Consider the following 14,558-nt stretch of genomic DNA (forward strand, 5'->3'; position numbering starts at 1 on the left):
GGACCTTCTTTACCACTGCTGTGGTGTTGTGAGTCCAAGAAAGGTCGTCGGAGATCTGTACTCCCAGGAACTTGAACGTGTGGACCCTCTCCACACACACGCCTTCGATGCAGAGGGGGGGCGGCACCGTCTTGTTCCTCCTGAAGTCGACGACAATCTCCTTTGTTTTTGCAGTGTTAAGGTGCAGTCTGTTGTCCTTGCACCAAGCTGTCAGTCTCTTTACCTCCTCTCTGTAGGCTGTCTCGTCACCTTCCGAGATCAGACCGACCACTGTCGCGTCGTCAGCAAACTTGACGATGGTGTTGTTGCCGTGGGCCGGGCTGCAGTCGTAGGTGTAGAGGGCGTATAGGAGAGGGCTCAGCACGCATCCTTGAGGGGAACCGGTGCTCAGCATGCAGGTGGAGGACGTGTAGGGGCCGAGCAACACAGTCTGGGGTCTGTTGGTCAGAAAGTCCTTAATCCAGATGCGTGTGAGGGCAGGGAGGCCGAGAATGTCAAGTTTGGCGACGAGGATGTCTGGGATGATTGTGTTGAATGCCAAGCTGTAGTCCACAAAGAGCATCCTTGCATAGCTCTGCTGTTGTTCCAGGTGGCCCAGCACAACATGCAGAGCAGTGTTGATGGCGTCCTCAGTGGATCTGTTAGCCCAGTATGCAAACTGGTAGGGGTCCAGAGTGGGAGGAAGGCAGTCCCTGATGTGCTGGAGAACCAGCCTCTCGAAGCACTTCATGATGACTGGTGTGAGAGCAACAGGACGGTAGTCATTCAGGTGGACGGCTGGTGACTTTTTGGGGACAGGAATAATGGTGGAAGTTTTCAAGCAGGAGGGGATGACTGCTTGAGCCAGGGAGCGGTTGAAGATCCTGCAGAATACATGTGACAGTTGGTGGGCACATGTTTTGAGGACCTTGCCTGGTATTCCGTCGGGTCCAGTAGCTTTCCTGGGGTTAACAGCCAGGAGCGCGCGCCTCACATCGTGTTCCTCTACGGTGAGTGGGGGGGAGTTGGAGCATGAAGTGCGGGGGTGTGACGGTTGGGGCGAGTCAAAGCGAGCAAAGAAGCAGTTAAGCTCCTCTGCCAGCGATGCACTCGGGTCTGCAGAGGTCGTGCTGCTGCCACGGAAGTTGGTGATGCTCCGTAGACCCTGCCACACCTCCCGTGGTCTGTTACTGGCAAGGTGGGCCTCCAGCCTCCCCTTGTAGGTTGCCTAGGCTAGCTTGATGCCTTTGCTCAGGTCAGCACGAGCCACCCTGTACTGGGCTTTGTCGCCTGACCTGAAGGCAGCGTCACGGGCCTTGAGGAGAGAGCGAACCCTGCTGGACATCCAGGGCTTCGCATTTGGGAAGGTCCGTATAGTCCTGTGTAGGGACACAGTTTCCATGCAGAACTTGATGTAGTCCACTACACAATGTGTGTAGACATCAAGGTCCTGATGATCAAAGAGGCCCCAGTTTGTGTCTTGAAAGCAGTCCTGTAATTCACTCATGGCGCCGTCACGCCAGGTTTTCACAGTCTTTGTGGTGGGCCTGAATCTGCGCCTGAGAGGGGTGTATGCAGGTGCGAGCTGCAAGGACAGGTGGTCTGACTGGCCGAGGGGGGCGAGTGGGAGGGCCCTGTATGCGTGCTTGATGTTCGAGTACACATGGTCGAGAGTGTTGTCTCCCCTCGTTGGGCACTTGACATGCTGGTGAAACTCTGGGAGTACAGTCTTTAAATTGGCCTTATTAAAGTCTCCCGCTACTACGTGAACGCCATCAGGGTGGGCCCGCTGATGTTTATTGATGACGCACGCGAGTAGCGAGAGCGCCGTGCTAGTGCTAGCGTCGGGAGGGATGTAAACAGCTGTGACAATCACGACCGTTAGCTCCCTCGGGAGAAAATAAGGCCGGCATTTAACAGACATGAACTCGATGTCGGGGGAAGAGTGCTTCTCGACGATCGTGCTATCGCCGCACCAGTTCTCATGCACGTAAACACAGAGCCACCCCGCCCCTTCTCTTACCGGTGTCCCTTGTCCGATCCGCGCGATGTAGCGAGCGCCCGGCCAGCTGGATGCTAGCATCGGGGACGTCTGCGTGCAGCCAGGATTCCGTGACGACGATCACACTGCTGTCTCGCACATAGCGGTTTCCCAGGATTTGTAATCCCAGGTCGTCGATTTTGTGGACCACGGATCTGGCGTTGGTGAGGTACAGACTCGGCAGTGGTTGCCTATGGGGCTGCCGTCGCAGCCGTTGCAAGACACCGGACCTGCAGCCCCGCTTCTGCTTCCTCTCTCTGCGTCGCCTGCGCTGCCTCCCGGTCCCGATGACAAGCCACGGTGAGCCGGGCAGCCTCGCCAGTTCGTCCGGAATTTTGCGATCATAGCATATTCAGTAAATATAAACCTGCTAAATTAAATAATTGACATTCTGTCCCATAAATGTTTAAAATGCCGGTAATTGCCATACAATCCTTCAAGGGTCGACGAGCGATGTTCGGGAGGAGGAGCAGTGGTGGTGGTGCGTTTCCCTCGGGCATGTGTCGGTAAATCCAGCGGAGTTCAGCGGCAGTGGATTGAAGTTGTCCTGACACAGGTTGATGACATGACAGGAACAGGCAGAAGTGCGAGAAGCAGACTGGCCTGCGGGTCCACATGGCAGACAGGTGCTAACTTTGATAGGTAAGCTAAACTTTAGCCACAGTAGACGCGTCAGCGACTATGCAATCGGTGGGTGGCATTCATGAGAATCGGGATCGCTCAACATACAGATAATAATAAATAAAATCACTGTAACTGGAGGGATTGTAAACTGCTAAAGCAGGTACAACAAGCGGATCCAAAAAATTTCTGAGAGTTACCGGTGAGCAGTGGCAGCCAAACGTGCCAGCGTCCACTCAACCGGGAGTTGATTCAATATTCACAATATTTTATTATTTTGTCGTACAGTTGTTTAAAAATGGCTCGCTATCGCCCCCTAGAAAAAAAAAACAACAAAAAAAAACAGCCCCATATCTCTGTTTCACCAAACTGAAAATTTGATGAAGTGTGTACAAAGCCAAGACCTAATAAAAAGTCTCATGGAGCCGTATGCTAAATTGAACAGGAAGTCGGCCATTCTAAATTTATCAGAATCCGAAATCCTTTTATTGTCATTGTACAGTGTGCAACAAGATTAGGGAGCTCCCCTCTCCAGTGCAATACAACAATAATTTAATCAAATATATAAATTAGATAAATAAGAGAATAAATATTGTGATGGAAAATAGTATGAAATTGGAGAAATACAACACAATACGTCGCTGTTCAGCAAGGTAAGGGTGGTCGTGTGTGTGTGCATGTGTGTGAGAGTTCAGAATGGTGATGGCTCTCGGAAAGAAAATGTTTTTCAGTCTATTAGTCTTTGATTTGATGCACCTGTAGTGCCTGCCAACAAATTTACTTCAAACATTGACGAGGCTTTGAAAACAAAAGCTGCTCTAACTTTAACTACAAGCAAATTCCTCTTGAAGATTCCTCACGTTATTTCTCGGAAATATTTCACATTTCCAACGTGCCAGTACCCCAACGTTGTCCGGGTGGCGAGGGCCCTTTATAGCTGCTCGCAGCTCTAGTTTTTAATTAATTTTTTTAAATCAATGGTGATGACAGTGAAATATGTCTTGTCTGGTATCATGATAGCTGGAGGATATTTTGTCATGATATTTTAGTCAGGCCTGATAACAGTGATGTATGCTGATTTAAGGCTACTTTTATTTTGAAATGCCGTATCACATTTTGGTGGGACCGCATTTGATGGACAACTGGGGTTGTCTAGTGTCCCCCAAAATGGGTCTGATATCACGATAGCTCGAGGGTATTTTGAAATGATTATTTTAAAATCAGTGTTGATGACAATGAAATGTGCATATTTCAGGTGGGTTTTTTTTTATTGTGAAATTACACATCAGATTTTGATGGGACCATTTTTGATGAACAGCTGGGGTCGTCTAGTGTCCAACAAAACTAGTCTGGTATTACGACAGCTCCAGCTCTTTTATTTTAAAATGCCTCCTTACATTTTGATGGGACTACTTTTGGTGGAAAGCTGTGTTGTCTTGTGTCCTCCAAACCTGGTTTGGTATTACCATAGCTAGAGGATATTTTTTAATGAAATTTTAAAGTCAGGCATGATGACAGTGAAATGTGCAGATTTCAGGCAACTTTTAGTTTGAAATTACAAATTAGATTTCGATGGGACCACTTTTTATGGACAGCTGGGGTAGTCTCGTGTCCCACAAAACTGGTCTGGTATCACGATAGCTCGAGCTATTTTTTTTTTAACTCAGTGGTGATGACCGTGAAATAAGCTAATTTCAGGCTACTTTTATTTTGAAGTGCCACATCACATTTTGATGTGACCACTTTTGGTGGACAGCTGGTGTGGTCTAGTATCCCCAATCCTGGTTTGGTATCACGATAGTTTGAGGATATTTTTTAAAGATTTTTCTTTTAAATCAGTGTTGATCACAGTGCATATTTCAGGTGATTTTTTTATTTTTAAATGCCACATCAAATTTTGAAGTGACCACTTTTTGTGGACAACTGGGGTGGTCTGGTGTCCCGCAGAACTTGTCTGGTATCACGATAGCTTGAGGATTTTGTAATGATTTTAATTTTTTTAATCATTGGTGACGACAGACAAATAAGCAAATTTTCACGCTTTTATTTTTAAATATCCCATCAGATTTTGATGGGACCACATTTGTTTTTACGGTTCCGTCACCACGCGAGTGGCTACCTGCGAAAGCAGCACGGCTCACTATTTGAGCCTTTTTCGCGTGTTTTTCCCTTTACCCAGTTTTATTTATTTTACCTCATCGCAGCAATGGACATCCAAATTGCGGTGGTTTTATTGCTGCTGGGGGCTGTTTTTTGCGTGATCGTGTCCGGAGATGTCACTGGGAGCTACGGATCAATCGTTTACACAAGAGATCAGCTGTTAGCACTTCGTGCTAACCCCGTGCCGACTCCCGGAGCGAGACCCGATATCCCCCACGAGTTGAGGAGGAAGAGACGGGGGATGTCGCGCGGGGGCGAAACGCCAGGCAAAGAGGAGGCGTGACCACCCCGTCCTCCTGTCCGTTTTTATGGGAAATGTTAGATACCTTCCCAAGAAAATGGACGAGCTAACAGCGCTAACGCGGCACAAGAGGAACTTCCAATGAGCTAGCTTGCTGATGTTCACGGATTCATGGCTAACAGACCTAACGCCGGACACCGTCGTGGAATTTGACGGCTTCCAAATACTACTTGCGGACAGGACACTGGAAAGCGGTAAGAGGAAAGAGGAGGGCTGGCTGTGTTTGTTAATGATAGATAGTGTAACCCTAGGCACATCACAGCTAAGGAGCAACTTTCCAGTCGGGACAATGAGCTGCTAGCTGTTAGCATGCGTCCATACTTGACAAGCATCGCGAGTTAACAAGGACGTGCACGTAACAGGTGCGTGAGTAAACTGCTTAAAACTTTGATCGTCATTCAGCTGACCTACAAATTGAGACGCTACAGTCAGTTTGACGTTTTTGTTTGCTTGATTGTGGATTGACATGGAGGAACAAGACAGTGGAAAGCGGACATTAAAAATGACGGAGAAAAGCTGTAGAAGATCACAAGCCTAAACGGATGCAGGCACGCAGGTGCAAATTTGCTCAATTGACCTCCATGCAACGTCAAATTGAACAATTGATGGAGGATGATGCAAATGTTGACGCTGTAAAAAACTGAGCTTCGTGTTTGCTTTAGCGGCATGGAGCAAGAATTTGTGGACCTCAATTCCGGTGTGCAAAATTTAAAGACTGAAGAGGATTTTGCCGATGACCAAAATAACTGGTTTGATCCAAAAAATGTAATTAATGGAAATGTGAGCAATGGAAGAAGGACGTTTTGAAACGTGCAGAGGAAGGATGCAATAAACAAATATCACCTGATGATAGTAGATCTGCATCAACTAACTACACCCATAGAAGTAGAAGTAAAGAATCTAACAGACAGAAGCTCACTTCTGTCAACGTCTTCAATTAAATTAAAGGCTCAAATGGAACGAGCATGTTTAAAGGCAAAGGCTGCTGATTTACAACAAAGGTTGGCACTTGAGCAAGAAGAAGCTGCAATTAAGGCAAAGAAGGAAATGCATGCAATGCAAACGGCACTCCCTGAGTCTGATGCTAAATTGGATGTCTTGAGAAGATATGAAAATACCCAGGAGGATGGTATCCACATTCCTGATGAGTGTGTTACAATTTAAACAAGGAAAAACATTCAATTACCATCACAGCCTATTAGAGCAACAAGCAGTGTTGACCTGAAATGCTCCCACTTCGACTATTCCAATGGCTAGATTTCCACATCAGACAGAAAGTAGAGAACAACAGGGACATGTGCTTGATGGCCTTTGCCAAGCAATCTCACAGCAAGCCAGTGTCGCAGAATACTTAGCAAAGAGTCAAAAAGCATCGCTACTTCCCGAACTTTCCATTCCTACGTTTAAAGGCGACCCTCTGCATTATAAAACCTGTATAGGTGCCATTGAACATGGGATTGAAGGCCGTACAAGTGATAACCGTGATCATCTTCAATTTTAGCTGCAGTATACTAGTGAACAACCACATGAGTTGGTGAAGAGCTGCATCCATATGGAACCTCTGACAGGATATACCAAAGCAAAACAAATCTTGAAGGAGTTTTATGGTGATGACTTCATGATAGCAGAAGCATATTTAAAGGAAGCCATGGATTGGCCAACAATCAAGTCTGAAGATGGTGTTGCACTTCAGTCTTTCACATTATTCCTTATGGGCTGTTTGAACATAATGGCAGATGTTAATTACATGGAGGACTCGGACAACATGGCTAATATAAAGGCATTGGCAAACAAACTTCCATACAGACTTATAGAATCTTGGAGAAAATTTGCCTGCAATCTCCAAGAAAGAACAAATAGAAGAGTGAAGTTGAAGGATTTTGTTGACTTTGTTGACAAGCACGAAAGATTCTATAAAACAGAAAACAAAATCACAGAAACACCAAAATCAAAGAAAGTCTTCACAACAGTCATTGTGCCCGCCAAGATGGAAAACAACAAAACCACCACGCCAAAGGCAGAACCTGTTTCAGTGGATGCTATTGCCAAACCATGTGCTAATTGTAATGGAGAGCAACAGTCTCACAATTTGTAAGGAATTTAGGAGAAAGCATCACAAGGATAAGATTGACTTCTTGAGGAGCAAGGGTCTGTGTTTTGCATGTTTGATGCACGGTCGCATTAGCAGTTGCTGGAAACAAAAGCTTAAATGTCAAGAATGCTCTAGACTGCATCCTACAGCACTACACATTGTCCATAAACTTCTGCAAAGAAACAGCCTAAGACGATTGTGAATAGCAGTACCTATTAAGCGCCCTCGTACAAACAACAGAAACCTGGGGTGTCACTGGGGCCTGTAAATAGGACTGCATCCTTTCAATAATTCCGGGATGGGTCAAGGCACAAAAAGGAACCAAGACAGTGACGACTTACTGTCCGGTTTAAAAATGCCCTGACGCCTTTTTTAGACTGAAATAACTTACTAAAGTTTTCGTTTTGTGCCATTCAGAATGGGAGAGGGAGCCAGGAGGCGAAACAGCCGTCTTGCCAGTTCAATCCCGCACACCCTCTGACTCTCACCCTCCGTTCTGCCTTTTTATTGAAACTAACTCATCAATAACTAATCACCAGAAGACAGAAAAGCATCAACAACTAATCACCAAGAGACAGAAAACATCAATAACTCACGGTATAAAGGTCAGTTTAACTAAAGCATCAATAACTAATCACCAGGGACTCCAGCAGGCAGAAAATCATAACCCAAGGTCAGTTTAACTAAACACATCTTCAGGATACGGTGTCTGTGTGTGTGTGTGTTAAAATAACAAGTAAGTGTCTCTGTGTGTGTTCAACATTAATGAGTGTATAAAAACATGATTATGAATACACAAACTGATTACCTATCCTCAGCCCATCTTACATTTCCCCCCTGTTGTGGATTTAAAAATCATGTCCTTACGGCTTTAAGACAGATCATCATAATGAAATCATACAACAGTGTGATCATCAGTGGAGGAGCGAAAACCTCACATTAGGGAAAAATTCCCCTCCTCCCTTCCGGCGTAGAATGAGATCCTCATAATTTGATGACCATCAGGGAATAAAACTTGTCCCTGGGGTGACTTGGTGGAGGCCCTTGCCTCGTTGTAGGAGAGGACAGCCGTCCTTACCTCCCGGATCTTCGTGTATGGTGTGTGTGTGTGTGTGCACGTGTGTGGACAGGGGCAAGAAGTCCATGTGTTTTTACGTTTTAGTGTCCAGTTTGAGTTCGTCATTCTCAACATTAATCAGGTTGTAACGGTACATTTGGGCAACAAACCTACGATTAACCATCATCTTTGTCATAAAAATAATGCAACATGAACAGACTAAACATAACAAAATGAAAACTATAATTATCCCTATATATTGTTTTTTTAAATTCTTCATAGTGGTCATAACATCAATTGTTTCATTTTTATTAAAAATTTAAATGCAGTAATGTACTCCAATCAAGGCTGATATTCCTTTGTTATGTACGTCATTAATTTCCAAACAATATCTAATCTTTTTGTTCTGTGGCTTCAACATATTTATCATCTCATCAATATTAGCACCACAGAGTACTGAGTTTCGAGATCCTCACAATAGTCGTTCTCAAAATGATATATTTTTTTATCAATTTAGCTTTGTTAAGGTAAGATATTTTATTGACAATCTAACATTAATATGCAAAGAACATGTACATTAGTACGAAATGTAAAAAAAAATTGTGGTGGGGGGGGGTGCGAATTGTTTTCTTCTTGGTAGGGGGGGCATGACAGGAAATAATTGAGAACCACTGGTCTAGTCACACACCAGCTCGGGTTCATTCCCTACCAGAGAAATGACATTCCATGTCCCCAGAGCTAGGCGCTTTATGTTGCCGGGGATTGGACTGCCTTTGACTGCCTCCTAGCTCAAAGGAAACCCAAATTCTTTGGTCCCGCCCACTGGTAGTGAGCCGAAGCCCTTGTATTAAATAATAAATAAATACATAAAATAAAAAAATTAATAAATTTAAAAAACGGACCGATCCACTGCTTGGGTTAGTTTGACCCACCTTGAGATCCGTTCCCACTCAGTGACAGTGTCTACAAGCCACTGCCACCAGGACGTCCAGGCAGTGACAAAAAACGTGATCAAATTACATTGCTCATCATAAGGTGTTTGTGAGACGCTCTTTGTATGTTTCCTCAATTAAGACCTGTTTTCCATTGGTGTATTTGAAAAAAGTGGTGAACCTGTTAAATTCACTACAAAACGTTAAGAAGATGAAAGTAATGTTTGAAGGAATATTATTTTTCTATCGACATGCCGGCGGGCGGGCACAGATAGAGAGTGATAAAGCAGCACCACCCGCGCGGGGCGTGCTGACGAAAAGGCAAGCGCTCCTCCTCTCATCGCGTCCTTATTAAGACAGAAAAAAGACGCTGTTGAATTTGACCTATTCGCAGTTCGAGCAGGTGCTTAACGCTGGAGAATATCACCACTTCGAAGTTCGAACTGCTGTTGAAACGGAGAGGTAAGTGTTTTTCGTTTGTTTTTATTCAAAACATGCCTCGAGTGCATTTGTTCATGGTTAGAGATAGTTGTGTGGAAAACACTATACAAAGTAGCACCATGGATGTGGGCCTACAACACTGGCCTAGCAAACATGTGCTCCTACATCGACATAATTGACGAGCTCCAGTTAAGCATTGAATAATTATAAAACGTCATGGTGCTTTTACTCATTTAAAGAACTAAACCGACGCGTATTTTCATCCGGTGGTCAGGTTTGCATTGAATGTGAGCACGAGGGACGCTAGCTTGTTGCGTTAGCTTTGCGGAGCTAACAGCTTGCACTTTTGTTATAGAACAACAGAATGCAAGTACCATGATAATTTCTGCCATTAATTTTTGTGTAAGACACGATGTTCACTGGTTAATTACATGATTCTTAAAGCAAAGGTTACTGTGAATGCAATTTTGGTAAGATTTTTGTAGTCACACTGCATAAATCTGTCTGTCTGTTGTTTAGAAATAGAAATAGAAATCCCTTTATTGTCATTGTACTCAAGTGTGCAACGAGATTAGAGAGGGGGAGCTGTTAGCCGCTGCGTCCATGCGCGCCGCCATCTTGGATATAAACTTCAATATAAACTATTATGGTTGAAATCGTTAATTGGGATGGAGGGATTGATATTTTTTTAATTTATAATTTATTTTTCTTACACTGATATTGTTAAAACTCCATTTAGCCTATAGTATTAATAATTCTCAACACAAAACTGTCTTTTTTCTTTATAGAATAAACAATGCCTTCCCTGAGATGCAGGAAGTCCCCAAAGCAGGATACTATTGAACATGCAGTCAAGGGTCTGGACAAGACTGCAGAGTTAGAAGCGAAGTATATAAACTCATTTAAAGGTATGATGTTAACGCTTTTGCTAAGATATATTATTGTTTTCTGATAACCAAGCTGACATCGTTTTTTAAGTGGTTATTTTACATTAAGAGTGTCTTGACCTTTTCTTTTGTCAGTTTCAAGTTATTTCAGTGAGCGTGAAACCTGATGGTAGGAGTTCTATCTAAATTAAGGCTGTACTTGATGACGCCCTCCGGCATTTTTATACCACAATAGACCGGTGAACAAGTCCGATATTGATAGTCTAGTGTAAAGCACGTTATACGTCACAGAGATCACGTGACGCGATCCAATATGACTGTGTATACAGTGTATGTCATTGTTATGAAACTAAATAATCTTAAAGTTTTTTTTTTACGTAACCAGGTGCCATTGACATTTGTACTTTCAGTCCTAATACATACTGGCTAATGCAATGCTGGAAAATGAATTTTGGCTGGTCTGTTCCTTTAAAATCATAAAGAAGGGCTCTGCTCTATCCCTCACAAGAAGCAATGTTTCAAACCACCCTACATTAGTATAGTGGCCCAAATGAATATGATGACTCCTTATTTGTGTGCTTAAAAATATGACGAAGCTATCTTGATTTCCCTGTTAACTAGGTCGAGGAGTATTTACCAAGGCCCCTTTCAGGAAAGACGACTTTATTCTTTATTATGGAGTACAGAGGAAAATTGATAGATTCTGATAAATCTCAACGCAGGAAGATGGATGGAAGAGGCACTGTCTTTTTGTTTGACTTCCGCCGGCAAGAAAAAACTTGGAGGTGAGGCAAAGATTGAGATGTTATCTTATTTTTGTTTTTATTTAAAAAAATAAACACATACTCATCCCATAAGTGTTAGGGGAAAAATCATTCTCTCAGCAAAAATGTATACCGTATTTTCGCACCCAAAAGACGCGCCGTGTCAAAGGGCGCAACACCTGTTGAGGCCGCTATTTCTGTCTTTGTAACATATACTGGACGCACCGCCTGACAAGATGATAGCACAGCTGCTGTTAGCATAGCATGAACTTGGCAGAGCTGCCCACACTGACACAGCCGATAGCAGCCTACTATGCCCCAATAACATGAGCAATCACCCCATTGTTGCAGCAGACGCCAAGTCTCTATTGACAATAGCTGACAATGGCTCAGGCCAATATTAGGTGCATTGGCAATAGCCTACAAAGCAACGTCAGGGGAGGGACTTGGCTGCTCACCACACACAAAAAATAAAAAACTCATCATACAAGCAAACAATGAAACATAGAAATAAGATTAACACAAACATGTATCTCTCATGCCATCAATATACCCAAAAAAAATGAAAATAATACAAAAGCCACTCAGCCTTAGCTAATTCAAGCAATGCATTCTGGGAGCAGAGACCCACAATCCCATAGCTGTTTAGAGAGATTTGCATGGCTGTTTAAAGAGATGTGCTGTTATGCTTTGGACTTTTTGTCTGTTGTCTAAACCTGGGACGTTTCTTGCTTGCAATAACATAAATGATAAGACAGACTAAAACATTGTGGACAGCTGCCCTTTGTCCAGCTTTTTCCAACACCATCACCCAAACATTATAGTCAGATGGTGTATTTGTCACGGTCGATTGTAAGCATGGACAACTCACTCTTTGCCCAGCAGGGTGTGCTAACATGCACTTCCAACAGCTCGTTGATGACAAGGGCTGATGGACGTGAGTGGTACTTTGTCCATTTAATGGACGCATCGACTGACAGGGCGCTTTGTTTGCTTATGACTGCGAAAATACGGTGATTACTTTTATTCATGCGTTGAATCTGTACAAATGAAAATATAGACCATGAAGTCTCAAAGACAAGCTGTTAATAGGGTCTGATTCCAATAGAAATTTCTTGTATGATTTGATTTAGAAGATTTAAAAATTGTGGATTTCCTATTTTTATGTTTTGTGTACACAAGATTGTCTCAAAGATTAATTTCTGACATTGATTGAATAATTGTTTTTTTTTTTTTTTAAATCTATTTTAAGTGTTGATGCCGCTCAAGAAGATGGCAGTCTGGGAAGACTGGTTAATGATGACCACATGCACCCCAACTGTAAAATGAAGAAGAAGACAACAGAGGACAGACCACACCTCTGTCTGTTTGCGCTCCGAGACATTGATGTTGGCGAAGAAATAACTTAAGACTATGGACCAGCTGGCCTTGGAGAACACAGGTTTGTAAGATGCATCTTTAAGTACAATAACAGAGCCCACTTGTGGTGTTCTGGTGATGTAGTTTCCAATTAGTTTGGCAATCTAATAAATGTATGTTGAGGTTTCTATGGAAGTTGAACATGCTGACTGACTGGGGGAGTTCTCCATTGTCCACTATCTGTAATTCAAATTTGTGGGTCTGAGTCAAAGTTTGGCTCTTCAGGAACAACGAACTGGTCAGGGAGTGACAGTATTACAAAGTTCTGCGTTACTCTTTTCTGGGCGGTGGCCCTGTTAGGCCATCATATGCCATATTGCAAATATCCCCATTGTGGGACTAATTAAGGACATCTTTATGTTGTGGTTTCCCTACCAGAACCAGCACCAACCCTGTATATTCATGATATAAAACACTGTTTCAATTTGATATTTAGCCTTTCTATACTGTAAAAATAGAAGACCCCAGGCTTTCCTGCGCTCCCTTGCCCAATTGGTGGTGTTCAGGAGACAACCTGGGACTGAAATATCAGTCACAACCAGTGTTGTTTTCGTCACTGATGACTATGACGAAAATACTTCGTTAACGCCCCTTTTTTAATGACGATGACAAGCTAAACGAGGTTCTTTTATGACGAAAACATGACGTGATGTACATGAATTTTTTTCGTTGACGAGACAAAATTGTTAGCATGTGGTTCATAAATTATTTTATGTTGCTTTTAGTGAAATAAAGCCACAACAGTTGCCCAACAAAATGTTTTGCTTCTCTGCTTATTTTGGAGCAGTGAGCATTGATTCCACTGTTGCCACTTTTTTCTGTTTGTAATGAAGAATCCTTTGTAGTCCATCCAAAAGTCTTTGTTATTGGGTGGAAACCTTGAATGCCTTGTTTTAACTCAAATGGACTTAAACCCATCCATCCATCCATCCGTTATCTGTACCGCTTCTCCTCACTAGGGTCGCGGGGGGTGTTGGAGCCGATCCCAGCTGTCTTCGGCAGTAGGCGAGGTACACCCTTGAATTGGTGTCCAGCCAATCGCAGGGCATACATAGACGAACAACCATCCACGCTCACACTCATGCCTAGGGGCAATTAGAGTGTCCAAGCAACTTGCCATGCATGTTTTAAGAATATGGGAGGAAACCGAATTACCCAGAGGAAACCCACGCAGGAAGGCCGGAGCCAGAATCGTACCTACGACCTCAATATTGTGAGGCCATCCTGCTAACCAGTTGGGCCACCGTGCCGCTTGGACTAAAACCTTTGTGAATAAATTGACGAAAACTAGGGTAAAACTTTTTTTGCGTTTCCGTCGATTAAAACTGGACTAAAACCCTTTTTTTAGTTTTCATTGACTAAAACTGGACTAAAACTATAACGAATTGGGATGACTAAATGTGATGTAAACAAATCAGCACTTTGTCCAAATGACTTGGACAAAATCTAAAATGCCTGCCAAAAACAACACTGGTCACAACACGTGTCTACAGAAGATTAATTGGCATGGGCGAAATTAATTAGTTTTATTTCATTCATGAGCTTATGTTTTGTTTTGGGTGGCTAAGGCTTAAAATGTGTAAAAATCTAATCCAACCTCAAGTATAATTAATTCAATAAATTTATGATGCTACTAAAACATCGAAGCAGCCTCCTCCAGGCTTTACAGACTCAGAAATGGAGGTATGCGTATCGTGTACTCATCCTGTCGTGTCTCGAGATGTTAAAATTGCAGTTAGATAGACGTGTGCTGATTAGACAAGACTTCTAATATATCTGGTGTCACAGGATATTTGTCAGTGAATGTGTATGTCTGGTTTGAGGCTCACTCAGCTTTTTCAGAGTTTTGTGACGTTTTGGCAAA

General features: G+C 43.2%; 1 long non-coding RNA gene across 1 annotated transcript; it reads left to right on the forward strand.

The window, feature by feature from the left end:
* The first annotated feature begins 9,503 nt into the window (after positions 1–9,503).
* On the forward strand, positions 9,504–11,290 carry LOC148344825 (uncharacterized). The gene is made up of 3 exons (XR_015844701.1): positions 9,504–9,645; positions 10,413–10,532; positions 11,133–11,290. It is a non-coding gene; the product is annotated as an uncharacterized LOC148344825 (long non-coding RNA).
* Positions 11,291–14,558: the final 3,268 nt, after the last annotated feature.

This window comes from Idiotropiscis lumnitzeri, chromosome 1 (assembly GCF_059441095.1).
Source record: "Idiotropiscis lumnitzeri isolate Australia: NSW breed Sydney's pygmy pipehorse chromosome 1, RoL_Ilum_1.0, whole genome shotgun sequence".
In the NCBI taxonomy this organism is placed as follows: Eukaryota; Metazoa; Chordata; class Actinopteri; order Syngnathiformes; family Syngnathidae; genus Idiotropiscis; species Idiotropiscis lumnitzeri.